Genomic DNA, 19,886 nt, shown 5'->3' with positions numbered 1-19,886 from the left:
CCTGTTGGGTTACATTGTCCTTGATGTTGCCTATGTCGCACATGGACTACTCAGTTTGTATGTTTTGCCTATTTTTTCATACTTCCACACAACTTCTTCCTGGTTTCTCGATTGATCTGTGTTTAGTTTTTCAAGGCCTATCCACTGTGTCAATTTATAACTAAATCTGAGGGGGGTGCGATGGGGAGGTTCCCTTGTTAATGTTGTACTTCAACTGTTTGTGTATTGTATTCTCTGAAGCGGAAATTGGGGACCATACCAGCATTTGCGTTAACGAGCCTGAGGAACCACCTAAAAGCCACATTCGGTGTGGCCAGTGCACCAGCCTCGGTCGTTAATCCGTCGCAGGGGGGGATTTTCGATGCGGCTGTGGTGCACGGCCCTGTCTCGCAAGCTGAGCGCTGTGCGGTACGCGACACTGTCAGGCACGAGAAATCCGAGAGACTAGAGTCTAACTGATACTCCCTGTTCCGTTGCATATTTTCATTAACAGCTTCCGCATGCTGCACCGAACGAAAAGTCTGCTTTAGGTTCAAATGGTTCAAATGGCTCTGAGCTCTATGCGACTTAACTTCTGAGGTCATCAGTCGCCTAGAACTTAGAACTAATTAAACCTAACTAACCTAAGGACATCACACACATCCATGCCCGAGCCAGGATTCGAACCTGCGACCGTAGCGGTCGCTCGGTTCCAGACTGTAGCGCCTAGAACCGCACGACCACTCCGGCCGGCCTGCTTTAGGCAGTGGCGCGGCACGGACCTGCTGTCCCGGCCGCGGGCGCGCGTGGACGAGGAAGTGTTTACACCGCCGGTACTCGGGTGTGTTGTTGTCTGACTCGATCGCCATGGCACACAATTTTCGAAAGACTACGCTCCAATTTACGTTCGACAACGAATTTGCCAGACCTAAAGCTTTCGAAATAGAGCGTTTTTTGAGGGAAGAAGTTCGTTTACCTGCTGCAGACATAATTGGAATACACCTGTCCATTGTAAGCAGTATAATGTATGTAAAGATGACCGATGATGCTGCGTGTGAAAGAACTCTCTCCGCTGCTCAAAGAGGATTTAAATTTCGACACTCTGATGGCCATATCAGCGATGTAACAGTAGCTCCTTCAGGATTGGGTGTGAGGGTCATTCGGATCTTTGAATTGCCGTTTGAGGTGCCAGAATCGATGGTTACTGAATCGCTGCGACCATATGGAACGGTACTTAGTCATACGCCTGAACGCTGGGCAAGTTTTAGTACCTATCCTGTGTTAAACGGCGTGCGACAGGTGCGGATCGTCCTTACTAAACATATCCCGTCTTATTTATACATTGGCGGATGTCGAGCTATTGTGATCTACGATGCCGGCCGTGGTGGCCAAGCGGTTAAAGGCGCTACAGTCTGGAACCGCGCGGCCGCTACGGTCGCAGGTTCGAATCCTGCCACGGGCATGGATGTGTGTGATGTCCTTAGGTTAGTTAGGTTTAAGTAGTTCTAAGTTCTAGGGGACTGATGACCTTAGAAGTTAAGTCCCATAGTGCTCAGAGCCATTTGAACCATTTTTTGATCTACGATGGCCAGCCACGCACCTGTTCTGGCTGTGGTGGAGAAGGACATATCCGCTCGGAGTGCATACAACGCCGCGTCGTGCAACTGCCATATGGAGAAGCGTCACAGCGAGAAGTTCCCACGCAACTGCCGATGACGTACGTGTCGGTGGCCCACCGGGAGGTGTTGCCAAGTTCGGAGCGTGACAAGGACGTGTTTATGCAAGAGCAGACCGAGTTACGGGAGCATGGAGGTGACTCGGAGAATGACCTTATACCCACGTCACGTCAGTTGAGGGAGGAACCTTCCGAAAACTCACATGTAGTACGCGACGTGGAAGTAGAGGTCGAGACAGTGGCGCCGGCAACGGACCAACGAACGATCGACGAACACAGTGAGGCAGCAGAGGGCAGGGCACGCAAACAGCGATCGCCTAAGCGTCGCAAAAAGCGTCGCCATAGTTCGGGTGACACGTCCCCCCCCCCCTCCCCCCTAGCCTAGGGGACACGGAAGGTATCCTAGCCGAAGAACTGTCTGACACAGAACACGTGCCTTTAGAGGACGCTGACAGGATTCCGTCAGATGGTGACCGGATGTCCTGCCTTTTAGATGGTCCCTCTTCATTGACACCGACTGACCCAGCGCTGCCGAAGAAGGAGTCAGGGACACCAATGTCCCGGCAGCCACGTCGAAATACATCAGAGGACGTTTCTCGGATGGATGACCACTGCGACTGGGCGGAACCACCCCCAAATGATGACCACTCACCTACAGGATGCACACCACGGAACGACAACAAAGGAGGGCAGCCCGTTGGCGGGCACCTCTCTGAGCACGAATAGTGGACTAAAGCCCTTGGAGTTCTCAATGACATGACACGAGCATGACAACGACAACGAACCAAGCATATAAGGTGGGCACAGTGAACATTAACACCGCACGTTCGCTTGCAAAGATGCAACTTCTCCGGGACATGATTTACGCCACAGACGTTGATATTCTGCTGATGCAGGAAACCTTCAATGCTGCTTTTCCCGACGTGCATGGATACAACACTTACCTAGCGCCGACTCCAGATGGAGGACGTGGCACAACGATACTAGTCCGGGAAGGGATTCCGATGTGTGACCTTGATTACCTTCCTTCGGCTCGGGGTTTGGCTATGACCGTGAACGGCATTCCTATCGTCAACAGCCCGCATCTCGTGGTCGTGCGGTAGCGTTCTCGCTTCCCACGCCCGGGTTCCCGGGTTCGATTCCCGGCGGGGTCAGGGATTTTCTCTGCCTCGTGATGGCTGGGTGTTGTGTGCTGTCCTTAGGTTAGTTAGGTTTAAGTAGTTCTAAGTTCTAGGGGACTGATGACCATAGATGTTAAGTCCCATAGTGCTCAGAGCCATTTGAACCATTTTTGAACCTATCGTCAACATCTATGCACCCTCCGGATCTGACAATCGACAGGCGCGTGCACGATTCTACTCGGAGGAGATTGCCCCCCTATTCCATGGGAGGTATGACCACATCTTGGTAGGGGGGGATTTTAACTGTGTACTCACACTGAAGGATCAAACTCCTAATTTCAGCTCCTGCCACGCATTGAACACGATCTGCCGGGACATGGCCCTTATGGACACGTGGGAAAAGATCCATGGGCAGCGAGAGGGCTACACGTATTTTACTAGCCACTCGGCGAGCAGGCTGGCTCGGATTTATGTTTGACGGATTAAGAGATCACATGTTGGCTGCTGAACGTTGGCCCACAGCTTTTACGGATCACCTTGCATATTTATGCACGTTAACCCTCCCACGGCAGCGGGTCTGGCGGAGTCGTAGTTCCTGGAAACTTAATTCCTCCTTATTGGTGGATCTCGAATGTCGCCAGCGGATCGAAGAAACATGGCAGACTTGCACTCGCCGTCTGCCGCTGCACCGTACGGTTCTTTCGTGGTGGCTGCAGTGTGCAAAACCGGCGATACGAAGAGCTCTCATAACGTATGGCAAGGAAAAAGCGAAATGGCTGCGAGATACACTTGATTATTACTACATGGTGCTCCGCGACCTGTCCTCCAGGGCCCCATCGCCCGAGCGTCAAGCGGAAGTCCATCGCATTCAGGCCTGCATTTTATCGAGCACGAGACGTCGACTGGAGGGACTTTCGATCCGTGCTCGGTGCTTGGACAACGTCGATGGAGAACGTATTGGCATGCATCATGTGTCCCAGGGACACGCGCGTAATCGCCGATCCCTAATCACAGTCCTCCGTGATGACGATGGTCGGTCCTTGACATCACAACAGGCCATTGCTGCTGAGTTTCTGGATCATTACCGCCTCCTTTTCACTGGGACGCCGACGGACAATCGGACAGGAGAAGAAATTTTGCGACAGATGCAAACGGAGGAGGATGGTCCGGATGCAGAGGCGCTATTGGAACCCCTAACGGAAGATGACATCCGAGGCGCACTCGCGAAGGGTGCGGTGCATAAATCCCCTGGACCAGATGGGTTGACACTCGAATTTTACCGCGCATTTGCGGATTTAATGATGTCCCAGATGGTATTGATGTATAATGAGTTATTGAGCCCTGACACGGACGTTCCGTCGCAGTTCATGGCGGGACTGCTTATACCAATACCGAAATCGTCAGCGAGTGTCAGCGCCCATCAATTTAGACCGCTCACGATGCTCAATACTGACTATAAGATCTTTGCGCGAATGTTGACGGCAAGGCTCAAGACTGTAATATCCAAGACAATACCACCAGACCAGGCTTGTCTAGGGGTTCGGAGCAACATACATTCTATCCTCGGCGAATACCGTGACGTAATTTCCCTGACGGAAGCTTGTCGCATGCCAGCGGCGTTCGTATCGGTGGATTTTGATCGTGCCTTTGACAGGATCAACCATGATTTCCTTGACTCGACCATGCGACGCATGGCGATACCACAGGATTTTATTACCGTCCTCATGCGCCTCCTTCGCGGCGCTTCTTCGACGGTGAAAGTCAATGGCAGGGAGGTAGGAAAGATTCCTGTTTGCAGCTCAGTTAGGCAAGGATGTCCCTTGTCGATGATACTGTTTACAATAGCGCTCGAACCATTGATGCAGACTCTTCGACGGACTCTAGCAGGCGTCCGACTCCGTGCGAGCTCCTTCACGTGTCGTGCATATGCCGACGACTTGATGATACTCGTCCGGTCGGAGAACGAAGTAAGTCAGGTGGTTAACCTTCTTACTACGTACGGAGTAGCTGCGGGAAGCAGGGTCAACATTAAAACCAAGATCATGCACATCGGTCGAGGGCTGGACGCTCTGCGCAGTCCGTTTACGACGGTGGACATCTTGCGATGCTTAGGTGTCTTGTTCACCCGATCGCTACGGCAATCAGCGGCGGCGAGCTATCGACGTCTCCTCCAGAACGTCCGACTGCACATACGCAACAATTCACTCCGAACGCAAGACCTGCTCCAAAGGGTGGACTACACTAATGTTCACCTGGCCTCGCGACTGCCGCACTTGGCACATGGTATTGCTGACAGATTAATGGCGGCCTCTGGATACTATGTCAGCCAAGGAATGTTGTTTAAGATCAAATACGAGACTTCAACTCTCCCACACCATTCTGGAGGACTTAACCTCACGGATGTGCGGAACAAGGTTCTAGCTCTATACCTGCGAGCGACGCTACGAACTTGGAACCAACGGTAACACGCCATCACGTCGGCCATCCTGGATGTGCTCCTTCCCACGTCCTTTGAACCACCGGTGGCGATAGGCACAATCTCGCCCTCGTTTTCTCACGTCGCGCGATTTTTTGTTGATTTTAGTTATGTTCAGTTCCGACGCACCGACGAATCCACGATCACGACGGACGATTTATTTTTCCCTGACCCTGTCTTTTTTCCCTCACAAAAAACATCGGCAATCCGATGGATTGGAGGACACGCATCGCACTACGTGCTCTCGCGGACCTTGATATCGGGCATGGACTATTGGCATTATCTACTGGAACAACACGATATCATCCGACGCCACTCTAAATATAAAACGCATTTTGCGAACTTTCTAGGCAGCATGTTTCATAACCCCCCGAAGCGGTGGGGAGTCCCAGGTTTACGTTGTTTCGAGGGATAGGATTTATTCTCAGTGAAGTGACGAGGATGTCACTTCGGCCCTATATTTATTGGCCTTCTTTTTTTATATATGATTTTTCTTTTGGTACATTAAAATTAAGTGAATAAATAAAAAAAATAAAAAATAAAAAGGTGGCGCAGTGGTTAGCACACTGGACTCGTATTAGGGAGGACAACGGTTCAAACCCACATCTGGCCATCCAGATTTAAAGATTTCTGTGATTTCCCTAAATAGCTCCAGGCAAATGTAGGGATGGTTCCTGTGAAAGGGCACGGGAGGCTTCCTCCCTCATCGTTGAGCTTGTGGCCGGTCTCTAATCACCTCGATGTCCACGGCACGTTAAACCCAATCTTCCTTCCTTTTTCCGAATGGTCCGTTGTTACTGTTTCCTCTGCCAATTCCAACTTGTTCCTTTGGTTCAATGCAATTCAACATTTCTCTTAACCAATTTCACTGTTTCATATGGCCACACGTTCTTATTTACACGGTTCTTTTCCTACCACTGATTCGAACTGTGGACTCGCTAGTTATCCGGCCAAAGCGTATTTTTTGAAATGCGCAGTTACATTCCTCTGCATAAAGTGTTAGTTGTCAGCAGTTGCATCGTACAGATATCTTATCGAGAGCTGCGTGAATATTCCTACTGGTCGGTAACAATTTGGAAAATTCGAAAGGAGATCAGAGTCCAGGAGGAAAAAAGAAAAACTTTGTGGTTTGTCAAGGTACTGTAATTATGTCAGACTCGGTTAGTGACTTGGACGATCAGTTGAAGGGAACGCATCGTGTCTTTAAAACAGATTATAAAATGAACATTAAGAATAACAAAACAAAGGTGAGGGACTGAAATGAAGCTAAATCAGGCGATGCCGAGGGAGTTAGGTTAGGCAATGAATTTAAAGTAGTTGAAGAGTTTTGTCATTTGAGGAGCAAAGTGACTGAAGATAACCGATGTAGACAGGATATAAAATGTACACCAGCAATAAGAAGAAAAGAATTTCCGAAAAAGAGAAATTTGTCAACATCATATACAAATGTAAGTTTTGGTAGTCTTCTCTGAAAGTAATTGTCTGGGGTGTAGTCTTGTATGGAAGTGAAACGTGGTCGATCGGCACTTCAGAAAGAGAAGAGATGCTTCTGAAATATGGTTCTACAGACGAATGCTGAAGATTTGAGGAATAGATCGAATAACTAACGAGGAGGTACTGAGTAGAAGTGAAAAAAAGGTATTTATAGCATAACCTGATTAGAAGAATGGATTCATCGATTGAACGTATTCAGAGGCATCGGCGAATGATCAGTTTGGCAATAGAAGAAAGTGTGAGGGATAGAAAATGTAGATGGAGGCAAACAGATGAAAACAGTTAGTAGATTCAGACGAATGTAACTTGCAGTAGTTTCTCGGAGATGAAGAGGCTTGCGCAGGACAGAGTAACGCGCAGAGCTGTGTCAAACCACTCTGCAAAGTGAAGACAACAACAACAACAACAGTTGTGGGTGACACTTGCTCATACATAATTGCGTTATATTCGAACTAACTGAGGTAGGAACTAACATTGTCTTTTATATTACTATGCTATTCTTTCTTTGCCTGTTGTACTTCCAAGATGGGAGAATTCGTTCACGTTTTCGATAGTTTATTGTCCAAACGTATAGCTGTGCTGCATTTCCACCTACTGCGCATTCCTTTACGTTAATTTTCTTGTTGTTCATGTGCATACACTGAGGCGACAAAAGTCATGAAATAGCGATAAACGCACATGCGGCGGTAATATCGCCAACACAAAGTATAAGGGCAATGTATTGGCGGAACTGTCACTTGTACCCAGATGATTCGCGTGGTGAGGCTTCCAACGTGATAATGGCCGTACCACGGGAATGAACACGCTATGAACGCCGCCGCTAGATGCATGGGACATTCCATTTCGGAAATCGTTACGGAATTCAGTATTCCGATATCCACAGTGTCAGGAGTGTGCCGGGAATACGACGGCCTTCACTTAACGACCGAAAGCAGCAGCGTTTTCATAGAGTCGTCAGTGCTAACAGACAAGCAGAACTGCGTGAAATAACAGCAGAAGTCAATGTGGGACCTACGACGAACCTATCCGTTAGGACGGAGCGTCGAAATTTGGCGTTAAAGGGCTATGACAGCGGACGACGGACGCGGGTGTTTTTGCTAACAGCACGACATCGCGTGGAACGTCTCTCCTGGGCTCGCGACCAGATCCGTTGGGCCCTAGGCGTCTGGTCGGATGAGTCCCAACTTCAGTGGTAAGAGCTGTTGGTGGGTTTCGTGTGTGGCGCAGATCCCAAGAAGCCACGGAACCGAGCTGTCAACAAGGCACTGTGCGAGCTGCTGGTGGCTCCATAGTGGTGTAGTCTGCGTGTACCTGGGATGAACCGGGTCCTCTGGACCAACTGAACCGACCGTTCACTGGCAGTGGTAAGGTTCGATACTTGGGGACCATTTTGCACCGATTCATAGGCTTCACGTTCCCAAACAACGAAGTTATGCCACTGGGCCACTACTGATTTCAAGAACATTCTGAAGATTTCGAACAAATGATTTGGCCAGCTAGATCTCCCGACATGTATGGGACATAATCGAGAGGTCAGTTCGGCAGCAAAATCCTGCACCGGGAACTTTTTCGCAATTATGGACGGCTACTGCGGCAGCGTGGCTCGATATATCTGCAGGGGGCTTCCAGTGACTCGATCGCACGCCACGTCGAGCTGCTGCTCTCGGCCGGGCAGGAGGTGGTTCGACACGATATTAAGAGGTGTCCCGTGACGTCTGTCCCCTCAGTGTGTTACAGTGATCAGTTAGCATGTGTCCCTTTCATTAAGCACTCGACATAATAAGTTTTCACTTTCGGCAGACACCGTTATATCGTCAGAAAACTGTACCGTTCTGATTTTCGGTGCATAAATAGTCTAGCACAGTATGGTTAATGTACAAAACGTGAAGTGTCTGCTGCTGGCAGGCACATGTTAAACAGCCCAGGTATAGGGAACAAACAAAAGACAATTCTTCTCCACAACGAAGCAAAGGAAAGGATGGTTCTTCAGTAACAAAATAAATGGTGGTTCGTAAATAACAGAGCCATTTAGACTTACAGAATCGCAAGGTACGTTTCAGTGAACACAGTCTTAAAGTCTGAAGAGCTATAAGTTGAAAACAGTGAATTAAGTTTCTGTAGCCACGGAGACTCGGAGATCTAACAACTTTAGGTTAAAACGGAACACGTTTCTCACTTCAGCTTTACAACCAATATCGAAAACCAAGCTTCAGACAAAAGGAATAAGCAGCTAACAATTCTTACGCTGTACTTCGCTGAAGAAGTACTGAGAGCCAACAGTAATGGAATATCAAAGTCCAGCAAGGATGGAAACTTTCTTTCTGACACTGTCTTATCAGCTAAAAGAACAACAGTATACTATTGTACCAAGTTTCAACGAGCATGACGCTGATCACTTAGCTGAGAAGGCAGCGTGCTGTCCGTAAGTCGATGGCCCTGTCCTTGGCAAAGCGAAGCGTATTGGAGATTTCAGGTTGTTGTCTGCGACGGAATTAATCTTCGGTGCTTTTTTTTTGTCTTGATCGTTATTTGATTCGCCCGGGCGACATGTAGGTTGTGGGGGGGAATGTCAGAGGTACAGACATCCCGCTCTTCAACCAAATGACAATAAAGAATTAGATGGGACGGAAAACAAACAAACAGAGGAGATATTTATATTGAATTTAAAACTTTTTGAAGGTGAAAAATAAAATGGAAGTTTGTAGATATACTAGAGACATGACTTCTTGCACTGGAAGTTAAAAACAGCAATAAAAAATGTAAAATGAAACACAATAAGTGCAATTTAAAAAATTTAAAACATGGTGCCAAGACACTGATATTTAAAAGAAGCACTTTCCTGCCACTAACACACTGGAAGGACCGGCCCTGGTATAGGAAGTCTGTTGTTGGAGGGGAAAAGGTTGGCCGGTGAGAAAGGTGGCGTAAGGATGGAGGACTAGAGCATAGCAGTGGTGGGGGTAGGAATGGCTCCTGGGACAGAAGGTGTGGACGAGAGGGGGGAACTGGTGAGACTAATAGTTGTTGGAAAAAGGAGGATGAGGAAAGAAAGGCAGATGGGGGGGAAAAAAGAGGCTAAGGTGGGGAGGGGAGGGAGAAGAAGCCCTGACAGAGTGGAATGGAGGGGTGCAATCCCCAAGTTCTGCCATTTAGTAGTTCTGGTCTCTTGTGGGCTTTCCGATGGATAGTTAGTAGGTGTGGTTTTAACGTTAACTGCTGCTCGATTTTTAGTCAGATATTTTAGTGTATTAGTTAGCTGTATAGGACGGCCATAAATGGCAAGGTAGAGCTCGTGGAAACAGAAGGTGCAGGTAGTGCATTCCATAATTATTGCCTTCGATTTGGAGGGTTTGATATTGAGGACCCGTCGGTTACGGCAGGGAGTAAACTGATGGAGGTGGATTTAGAGGGATCATTGGGATTTCCGGAGTGTATAACAGAGAGCGAGGGATGCGGTACCGTCAGCATATCGAAGCAGGTGGACTGGTGTAGGTGATTTGAGCATATCGTCCGAGTAGAAGAGATGGAGGAGAGCAGAGAGGACGGAGCCTTCGAGCACGCCTGCAGTGGCAAGGAACGAGCGAGAGTCGGTTTCGTTAATGGCGGGAAAGGACGGGCGATTAGAGAGGAAGGTTTTCCGGAGTTGGTGTGCTGGCCTAAAGAGCCGCCTCGTGTACAGATACGTGGCACGTGGCACGGTGACTGCACGAAGAGGGCGACCTGGCCGGTGTGTTGCTGACGTCCTCCAGTGCTCTCACCACGGAGTTTTGGGGTCGCCAAGTTCCGCGTCGTCTGCAGTGTAGGGCTGAGCTGGCTGCAGCCTGGTTCCTTTGCGGCCAGATGTCTAGGGCGCCACGCAGAATGGGTGTCAGGTGTGGCAAGGAGCAATGCCTCTGCACACTCTGATTTTGGCCACTGGTATCACTGCATCAATCCAGACTAGCACGACGTGCTTCACATAAAGACATACTGGCCACACACCGTAAGGTCACTTGTGAAGTTTAGATGTAGGGATTAGATACCTGTGTGGGTGGCTCCCCGTTTAGACTGACACACTGCATTCTGTGTTTCGAGAATGCAATCAACAATCAAACAATCGAAAATCCGGGATGGAATGTAACAATACTATGAGAAGGAAAGTTGCCACTCACCATATAGCGGACATGCTGAGTCGCAGATAGGCACAACAGGAACATGCACAATATACTCGTCCACCCTTACACAAACCCTGCTCCCAATCCCTTACCTCATGGTTCATACCCCTGTAAGAGACCTAGGTGCAAGACCTGCTCGTACATCCTCCCACCAGCACCTACTCCAGTCCAGTCACTAACATCACCTATCCCACCAAAGGCAGAGCTACCTGTGAAACCAGGCGGCGGCGGATGGCGGGTGGAAGTCTTGAGTACAAGTGCTAAACTACGTGTACACAGAGTTTAGCACTTGTACGCAAGACTTCCACCCGCCATCCTGCTTCTGGTAAAGCGCAATCATTCGCTACGACATTGCAGGGAAAGTTCCCACCTGCGCAATTCAGAAAAGCTGGTGTTGCTGGGAAGGATTGCCGACGGGATTATAAAATGTTGCAGCAGAATCTGCACGATTCAACGCTGAGAATGCCGTTGCCTCTATTAGCAAGTGATAGTGGCCTTGCTGCCTCCGCCGGCCGGAGTGGCCGTGCGGTTCTAGGCGCTACAGTCTGTAGCACGCGTGACCGCTACGGTCGCAGGTTCGAATCCAGCCTCGGGCATGGATGTGTGTGATGTCCTTAGGTTAGTTAGGTTTAAGTAGTTCTAAGTTCTAGGGGACTGATGACCACAGCAGTTAAGTCCCATAGTGCTCAGAGCCATTTGCTGCCTCCCTTCTAGAATAATTACTTGCAGCAAAAATAGGGTGTCAGTGACGCGTTAATTGTCTACGTCTACATCTACACGTGGCAGTGACTACAAGAAAAGGTAGCTATCATTGGGCCACCTAAACAAAACGTGCAATAAAACCCTCGGATGTTGTAATAAATACTGTATTTTCAGGGTAACTTTTGTTTACTGTAGCGCAGTGTAAAAGATAATGCTCAAGTCATAAGTAATAACGTTCAGGAAGAACTTCGGGGTTTAATGAAGAGCCTGTAAAAGCATTAATTCGCATTGATCCACGTCATTGTACTCGAGAACTGGCAAGTGTGATGAACATAATCATTCCGCCATCGTGCGACGTTGCATGGAACAGAGAAGGTTAAAAAATTGGCTGTGTGGGTACCGCATGCCCTGAGACAAAATCACAAAAATCAGCCTGTGGCCGGCCGTACGTGGATCTCTGCCTGCTCATTATCAGTTGGTTCGTGAACAACACCGACTGTTTCCATCATGTGACGAGAAATGGCCTCTTTATGCTAACGTAAGGAAAAGAAAGGAATTATTGAGCCCAAACAAAGCAGCAACTCCCCGTACAAACACAACATCGACGGTATGGCGTACTACGAATTGCTTCCCCGAGGTGTAACCATCATAGCTCACATTTATTGTCAACAACTCAGGCGTCTTGCAGACGCAGTCCGAGAACAACGACCAGAAAGACTGTGTGAAGCGATGCTACCCCGCGATGGTGCCCGCTCGCACCCACCTTATCCACCTAATCTTGCGCCCTGAGATTTTCACTTTTTCCCCTCCACCAACCTCCCAGGAACTTCCTTTCCGGATGCAAACGCGCTCCGAACATGGGTCGACGAGTTCTTCAACTCGAAACCACGTGATTTCTACAGTCCCGTAATCGAAAAGTTGCCGCAGGATTAGCAGACTGCTGTAAATAGTGAAGGAAAACATATTAGTGATGACGAAAGTCTCTGTTATGTGTGTCTGTTGTGTTTATTAAACTTATGGAAAAACTAGCACTCCGTCTTCAGGCCACAAGTGGCCCATCGGGACCATCCGACCGCCGTATCATCCTCAGCTGAGGATGCGGGTAGGAGGGACGTGTGGTCAGCACACCGCTCTCCCGGTCGTTATGATGGTTTTCTTTGACCGGAGCCGCTACTATTCGGTCGAGTAGCTCCTCAATTGGCATTACGAGGCTGAGTGCACCCCGAAAAATGGCAACAGCACGTTGCGGCTCGGATGGTCACCCATCCAAATGCCGGCAACGCCCGACAGCGCTTAACTTCGGTGATCTGACGGGAACCGTTGTGTCCATTGCGGCAAGGCCGTTTATGGAAAAACTAATCAACCGTTATTGTGTAGCATCCGAAATATTCGAACGGTATTCAGGAGTATATCCTGTAAAAGTCTCTTTTTCTCCGCTAGTTCCCCAGGATTAACAAATAAATAGATTCCGCTCTTTGGCATTCGTTGCAGCTGATTTATATGAACATCGTCACCAGATATGTATTTGGTGCGACACCGTCTAGCGACCTGACGGTCTGCTGGTACAGCGCGTACTTGCAGACGGAAGGTCGCCAGGTCGAAGCCTGCTCAGTCTCCTTTTAACTTAGCCTTTACCTCTCACCAACAACGACACGTGGTTCAGTTTCGACGTTAAACTGCAGGTCCCCTTTCCCCGTATTGATAACTAACGTACGATGACGACTCCCAAGTCGCCGAAATGTCGTCCGATTGAAAGACTTACACTAGGCCGTTGAGCACCACAAAATTATTTTAATTATACTCACATCTTCTAAGTGAAGCCGTCTACCTTACAGCATATGAATTTTCTCCGAATCTTTCTGTTTCCGTAGCCTCATCAAGCTCCGAGAAAGTATGAGATTTTTTTTTTAAAGCCGCGCAGAATTAGACGAGCGGTCAAGGGCGCTGCAGTCATGGACTGTGCGGCTGGTCCCGGCGGAGGTTCAAGTCCTCCCTCGGGCATGTGTGTGTGTGTTTTTGTCCTTAGGATAATTTAGGTTAAGTAGTGTGTAAGCTTAGGGAATTATGACCTTAGCAGTTAAGTCTCATAAGATCTCGCACACATATGATTTTTTTTAATTTAATTAATTTATTTATTTTTTATTTTTGAAAAAAAGTACTATTTGAGATACAAATGAAACAAGTAGACTTTTCTTAGCAATTTTATTTTTACACGAAAGACTGTGTTTTAAACTACTTTTCTACATAATTCCCAGCAATATTTAAGGCACTTACCGTATCGTACAACCAATTTTATTTACCATCCTCGTACAAATCTGCCGTCTGAGCATAACTTTCGATAATTTGAACGTTCCTTCAGAAAAGGCTTCAGTCGAGATTCGATGTTAACAAATTACTCTGTATCAGAAACACTTTCCTTACTGTAACTCTTCAGGCTTTCCCGGCGGTCTAATGACATCTTGGGTTGTCGGGTGTTCTGCCGGATATCAGCGTCGTACTTGCACGATATTTCGGTCACGTAGCTCATAACCTTCATCAGGTGCGATCTGAGACTGCTCCTCGAGTTTTTTTTTATATTTATATAGGATGGGGCCCCTCCACGCCCGCACCAACGTGGTGACCAACACAAAAGTTTTACTGTCACCTCCGTAAGCATGTTAGTTTGAATCAGGCGTCACAGGATGCAGGCTGTGATGTTATCCATGCGTCTGGGTAAGACTACTCATTAACATGGTCCATCAGGAGATAGTAGTGGTCGAAAACGATCGAAGGGTGGCGGTTTTAAGAGCAGAGGAAAAAAAGTGCCAAGGCCAGCGCCAAGGGAAAAAAACCTCTGCGACAGTAGGACGGGTGGTAAGGGCAGTAGCGGCTTGCTAGCTGCGACAGAGCATGCAAGGTGAGGGGTGGTTAGCGTGAGGTATCGTGCAACGTTACCTATGTACTGCGTGGTCGTTAGCTGGATCAGGCCGGTGCTGCGGCTGGGCTGGCTTGTGGTCTCCTGGGCCGGCCGCAGTGGCTTCCTCCCTGTAACATAAAAAGTTCGGCGCGGCAACGCATGCGCTGCTGTTAGGCCCTCTGCTGCGCCTTGTCGTCAGTGACTTGGTGCAGCTTCATCAGGCTGGCGCAGAACGACGGCGATCGGCTGCAGCGTCCTCCTCTACTGCACGGCGCAGCCCTTCTGCAGTGCAACTGTGAGCTGCTCCGCTCTTCCAGTGATCTGCGCCGCTTCAGCGTCGGAGATATGCACGCCTTCCGCTCGCGCTTGCGCAATGAGGGCTGCCTTCCTCTCTTCTCGGTCCCTTGAGGGGTCGTATCCCGCAGCGGGCGGCGTCGCCACCGGCTCCTCTGGGGCGGCGGTTGTCTTCCCTGCGCCTCTCACCTGCGGTGCTGCTGGAACAAAAGCAGGGATAGGGGCGCGAACTTCCTTCTGCGAGGTCGCAGGAGTGTTCGCGGGTACGACTGCACTGAGGCCTTGGGCGAAAACTGCTCGCAGTTGCCTCAAGGCCTCTTCCTTCTCTGCAGCCACGGCGGCTGCGAAGGCAGCCCTCTCCGCCGCCATAACGGCTTTGAGGGCTGCTGTGGCCTCCTTCACGGCGGTGCCGAGTTCGAGGTCACATCTCTTCGCAGGAAGGCGAGCTGCGTCCTGGCTGCCCGTTTCCGAGCGGCCGTCCCTGCCCCTGGCAGGTGGATCTGCTGCTGCGCCGTCCCTCAGCTGCGCCGGGCTGTTCAGAGTGGACCTGGTCCAGTATTTATGCCTATGGCCTTCCCCCTCCACCAACGGCTGCAGGCGCTTCCTCTGTGGTCCGCGCCCATTCCCTGCGACCTGCTGGAGCGCTGCTGCTCCGTTTTCGGTCCGCTGCGGTTCTAGGTGTTCCCTCTGCAGTCCGCGCCCACCAAACCCGCTCCTGGGGGTTTCATCTACGGTCTGGGGTACCAAGCGTTCCCCCTGCGGTCCGCGCCCGCTCACCACGACCTGTTGAAGCGTTGCCGCTCCGTTTTTCGTCCACTGCGGCTCTGGATGTTCCCTCTACGGTCCGCGCCCACCAGTCCCACTTCTGAGTGTTCCATCTTCGGTCTGGTGCGCCTGGCAGTCCGTCAGGGGCTCGTTTTCCATCTCCATGTCTCTGGTTTTTCTGTTTGTGTAGTGTTGCAGCTGGCCCCGTTGCTCCTTTAACAATTCCAGAGCCGGATCCCAGGCTCTGCTCAGCTGGTACCCTGTGTCACGGTTCATAAGACCGTCAGCCATTTTAATTTCTATCGATTCTCTTATAACACTGTCCCAAAATCTGGGTGTTTGTGCTAGAATCTTGGTATCCTCATACTTCATGGCATGATCTAGTTCTAGACAGTGTTCAGCAATGGCTGACTTAGTCACCTGTCTTAATCTAGTGTGCCTCTGATGTTCTTTGCACCTGATCTCCACAGTTCTTGTCGTCTGGCCAATGTAGGACATGCCACATTGACAAGGTATATTGTAAATCCCTGGTTTTCGTAATCCCAGGTCGTCTTTGACACTCCCCAGCAGTCCCCCGATCTTGTTGGATGGACAGAAAACACACTTGATATTGTGTTTACGGAGGATCCTACCGATTCTGGCAGAAATAGAGCCAGCATAGGGCAGATATGCCACCTTCTTTGCTTCATCTTGGTCTTCTTCAGGAACCTGTGGTATAGTAGCTGGTTGGAGTGCCCTCTCAATTTGTCTGTCCGTGTATCCATTCTTGGAGAAAACTGTTTTGAGATGTTCTAGCTCTATAGGTAGATTCTCTTGGTCTGACAGGGCCCATGCTCTGTGTACCAAAGTGTTCAGAACCCCATTCTTCTGTGCAGGGGGTGACAGCTGCTGGCCTGCAGATATAAATCAGTGTGTGTTGGTTTTCGGTACACACTGTGGCCAATTGATCCATCTGATTTCCTCTGGACTAGTACATCCAGAAATGGCAGCTGGCCATTCTTCTCCAGTTCCATGGTGAACTCGATATTAGGGTGGCATGAGTTAAGATGTTCGAGAAACTCATTGAGCCTGTCCATCCCATGTGGCCAGATCACGAAGGTGTCATCCACATACCTAAAGAAGCATGTGGGTTTAAATGTGCCCTCTCCTCAAAACTCTCCATAAACATGTTGGCAACCACAGGGGACAGTGGGCTGCCCATAGCTACACCTTCAGTTTGCTCGTAATATTGGTTTCTGTACAGGAAATACGTGGATGTCAGTGTATGACTGAACAGGTCTAACAGAGCACCGTCAAATTTCTCTGCAATCAGTTCTAGTGAGTACTTCAGTGGGACCCTGGTGAACAGCGATACCACATCAAAACTAACCATGATGTCCGAATCTGTGATGTGCAGTTGCTTGAGGCCTTGCAGGAAATCTTCTGAGTTGCGGATGTGGTGAATACATTTCCCCACATATGGAGACAGGAGACCTTTCAAGTACTTGGCTGTTGTGTACGTAGGTGCCCCAATATTACTGACAATTGGACGTAGGGGCACGCCCTCCTTGTGTATTTTAGGCAGACCATACAGTCTAGGTGGCACTGGCGCTTTTTCCCGTAGTTGTCTGATGATCTTATCGGGCATCCCTGTTTCCTTCAAGAGAGCACTAGTCTTCTTGGCCAACTTGTCCGTGGGGTCACACTCCAGAATTCTGTATGCAGGGTCCTCCAGAAGTTGGCGTACTTTCTCATCATAATCCACCCGCTGCAAGATGACAGTGGAGTTCCCTTTAGCCTCTCCTCGGTTGTGATGTTCGATTTCGGCGGCCTGGCCATGGTGAGGGCCCTGCAGGTCTCTCGGCGGACTTCCTCTGCCACATTAGGTGGAAGTGTGGCTGCAACTTGCTCTACTGCACTGACGAAACCTGAAATGGGTACGTTTCTAGGGGTCGTAGCAAAGTTGAGACCCTTGCTGAATACCTTTAAGGTTATATCATCAAACTGTATGCCACTCAGATTCGTCACAGTGCGTGTCTCTTCCATCTGCTGTGCTTTCTTACTCATGCGGTCAAACTTTGCAGATTGGCAAGATGAGGCATTCCTTCTAGCACACTCAGCTAAAGACCTTACTATTACCAGTCTACTTTCGCAAACATCAGTTATCCTGCTGCCCAAATAGCAAACTCATCTATGTTTTAGTGTCTCATTTCCTAATCTTCGAGGATACTTAAAAAAGTAAGTTAGATATTATTATTGCCTTATAAGTAACTTTTATTGAATGCTGCACCACACTTCAAAGTGACACATACACATTATACTATTTTTCAACATAGCCGCCAACTCCCTGTAAACAATAATCACTAAGTTCTACCGAAGGTTTTGACCTCCGCTCGGTGGTCACGGAGGCATTCTAAAACGACTGTGTGAATGTCCTTGTCATTGGAAAACCACTCTTCCCCAATTGTCCTCGCAGCTTGCCGAGAAGATGGAAATCACACGGTGTGAGATCGGGACTATATGGTGGACGTCTGTACATCTCGGTCAAATTTTTGGCTCCATTTCAGTGTGGCATGATGGAACTTTATATTTGGTCCGTATTCTGCCAGAATTTCACGGTGAACTCGTATGTAATTTAGACATTTTGCGCACAAGAACTGCACTGACTCGCATACTTCAACTTTGGAGTACGTTTCCAGTTACCACACTGTTCCACTCACACAGTGTGACGAGTGAGTACATGTTATCTGTATCGTGGCAGGGAAACAGGAAACGTGTACTCTCTTCTCACAGTGCACCACTGTCATCGTCCCGTGTCCTTTGTGTGGTATTACATCTGTAACTTACTTTCTGAAGTCCCTGCATAATTCTGTCAGCATCACTTGGTACAATTTGGTTACATTCCTTTATGTTTGTCCTATTTTTGTCAATATTCGTGTAATAACCTCTTTAAAAGACACGGTCTGTTCCATTCAACTGCTTTCACAAGCCCTTCACCACTTCTCAGAATTTCCGTGTTATCGGTAAACTTCAAAGCTTTTATTTTTTCTCTATAAACTGTAATTTTGTTTACATATTTCTGCTTGGCGTTACATTCTGGGTGTTCTTGACACACCACAGCCCTGGATGGTTTGTACTGTTGTTGCTAATGGACGCCTAGAGGTCAAATTATCCGTGTGTACACAGCTGCACACTGTTGGTTGGCACACTCAAATGAGATGTGTTTGGATTAAACATCTAACACGCTACACGCGCCAGTAGTTATCTCATCATCATAAATACAGAATCGTGGCTGCAGCATAAGTGTACCGGTACACAAATTTATCAACTTTCACATTTGGTCAAGGATTTCATATTCTTATTATTACAGGTAAAGTGTATCCAACCAGGAACATTGTGGTGTGATTGTTTTTACTCAAAATAAATTAATGCAGGAGATATTGGGATTCGAAGATGTCGTAATGTCATTATCGTACAGGAAAATGTGTGTCAAAATTGAAGCCTGAGAAGCAACAACCAAGTTAACTTTCTAGACCAATTGTTTACTGTTCCCAAAAAGTGATTGGTTTAACTTAAAATTCTATAATTTGTAAGTTATTGATTAAGTAAGGATATGAAGACACCAACTATTCTTATACTTTGTAATTTTTCAAAATATTGTTCTGATGATATTGATGTTGGCACAATAAGAAATGTACACTATAAATGAAAAGGCAATGTGCAGTTCTGTTGCATTCTCCTTGGAGTCTTGGGATACTTATGAGCCATAGTTATTAGTAGGCAGCAATCATCAACTGCTGTAGTTGACCACGGCTGACCACAATGAAGCAGACATTCAGTGTCCTGTGTTACACACACCAGTGGTCGAATGTCCAAATGATGTCACGGTGTATGCCAGATCTCCAGATGACATCTTGTGCAGGCAAACCTTGTCATTAGGTGACAATGTGCACTGTAAGATCATATCTTCCTTTCCAGTAAAAAATGTGGTTGTGTCAAAGTTTGAGATCTAGGAGTATGCAATCTACATCTTTATCTGGATCTACTATTTTTAAGATATCATGTGAAACTCACTAGTTTTGAGACAGACTTGTTTTTCACAAGAAAAATAATAATTAATTTTCTAGCTCAAAATTTTCTTTAGGATCCAGTAATAACTAGACACGAGAAGTATCTGTGTGTAATTCTGGGAACCCATTCTTTTACCAGTAATTGATGTTATTTTCCAGTCGGATAGGTTCATCCCCGACAGCTAAATTCAGCTTATATTCTTTACTTCTATCTGGTTATAATTTTGATCATTAAGGCTCACAGCAGTGTTAGCTACTTTTCAAATAATCAAAGCCCATGC

The 19,886-nt window shown here is 48.1% G+C and overlaps 1 protein-coding gene across 3 annotated transcripts in view; it reads left to right on the top strand.

Annotated features, from left to right (window-relative positions):
• LOC126228348 (F-box/LRR-repeat protein 3-like) overlaps positions 1 to 19,886 on the top strand; it is a 346,691-nt gene that overhangs the window by 286,529 nt on the left and 40,276 nt on the right. The window lies entirely within an intron of this gene.

Source organism: Schistocerca nitens, unplaced genomic scaffold (assembly GCF_023898315.1).
Source record: "Schistocerca nitens isolate TAMUIC-IGC-003100 unplaced genomic scaffold, iqSchNite1.1 HiC_scaffold_363, whole genome shotgun sequence".
Taxonomy (NCBI): domain Eukaryota; kingdom Metazoa; phylum Arthropoda; class Insecta; order Orthoptera; family Acrididae; genus Schistocerca; species Schistocerca nitens.
The sequence above is the reverse complement of the archived record's forward strand: the minus strand, read 5'-3'. Positions and strand labels throughout refer to the sequence as shown.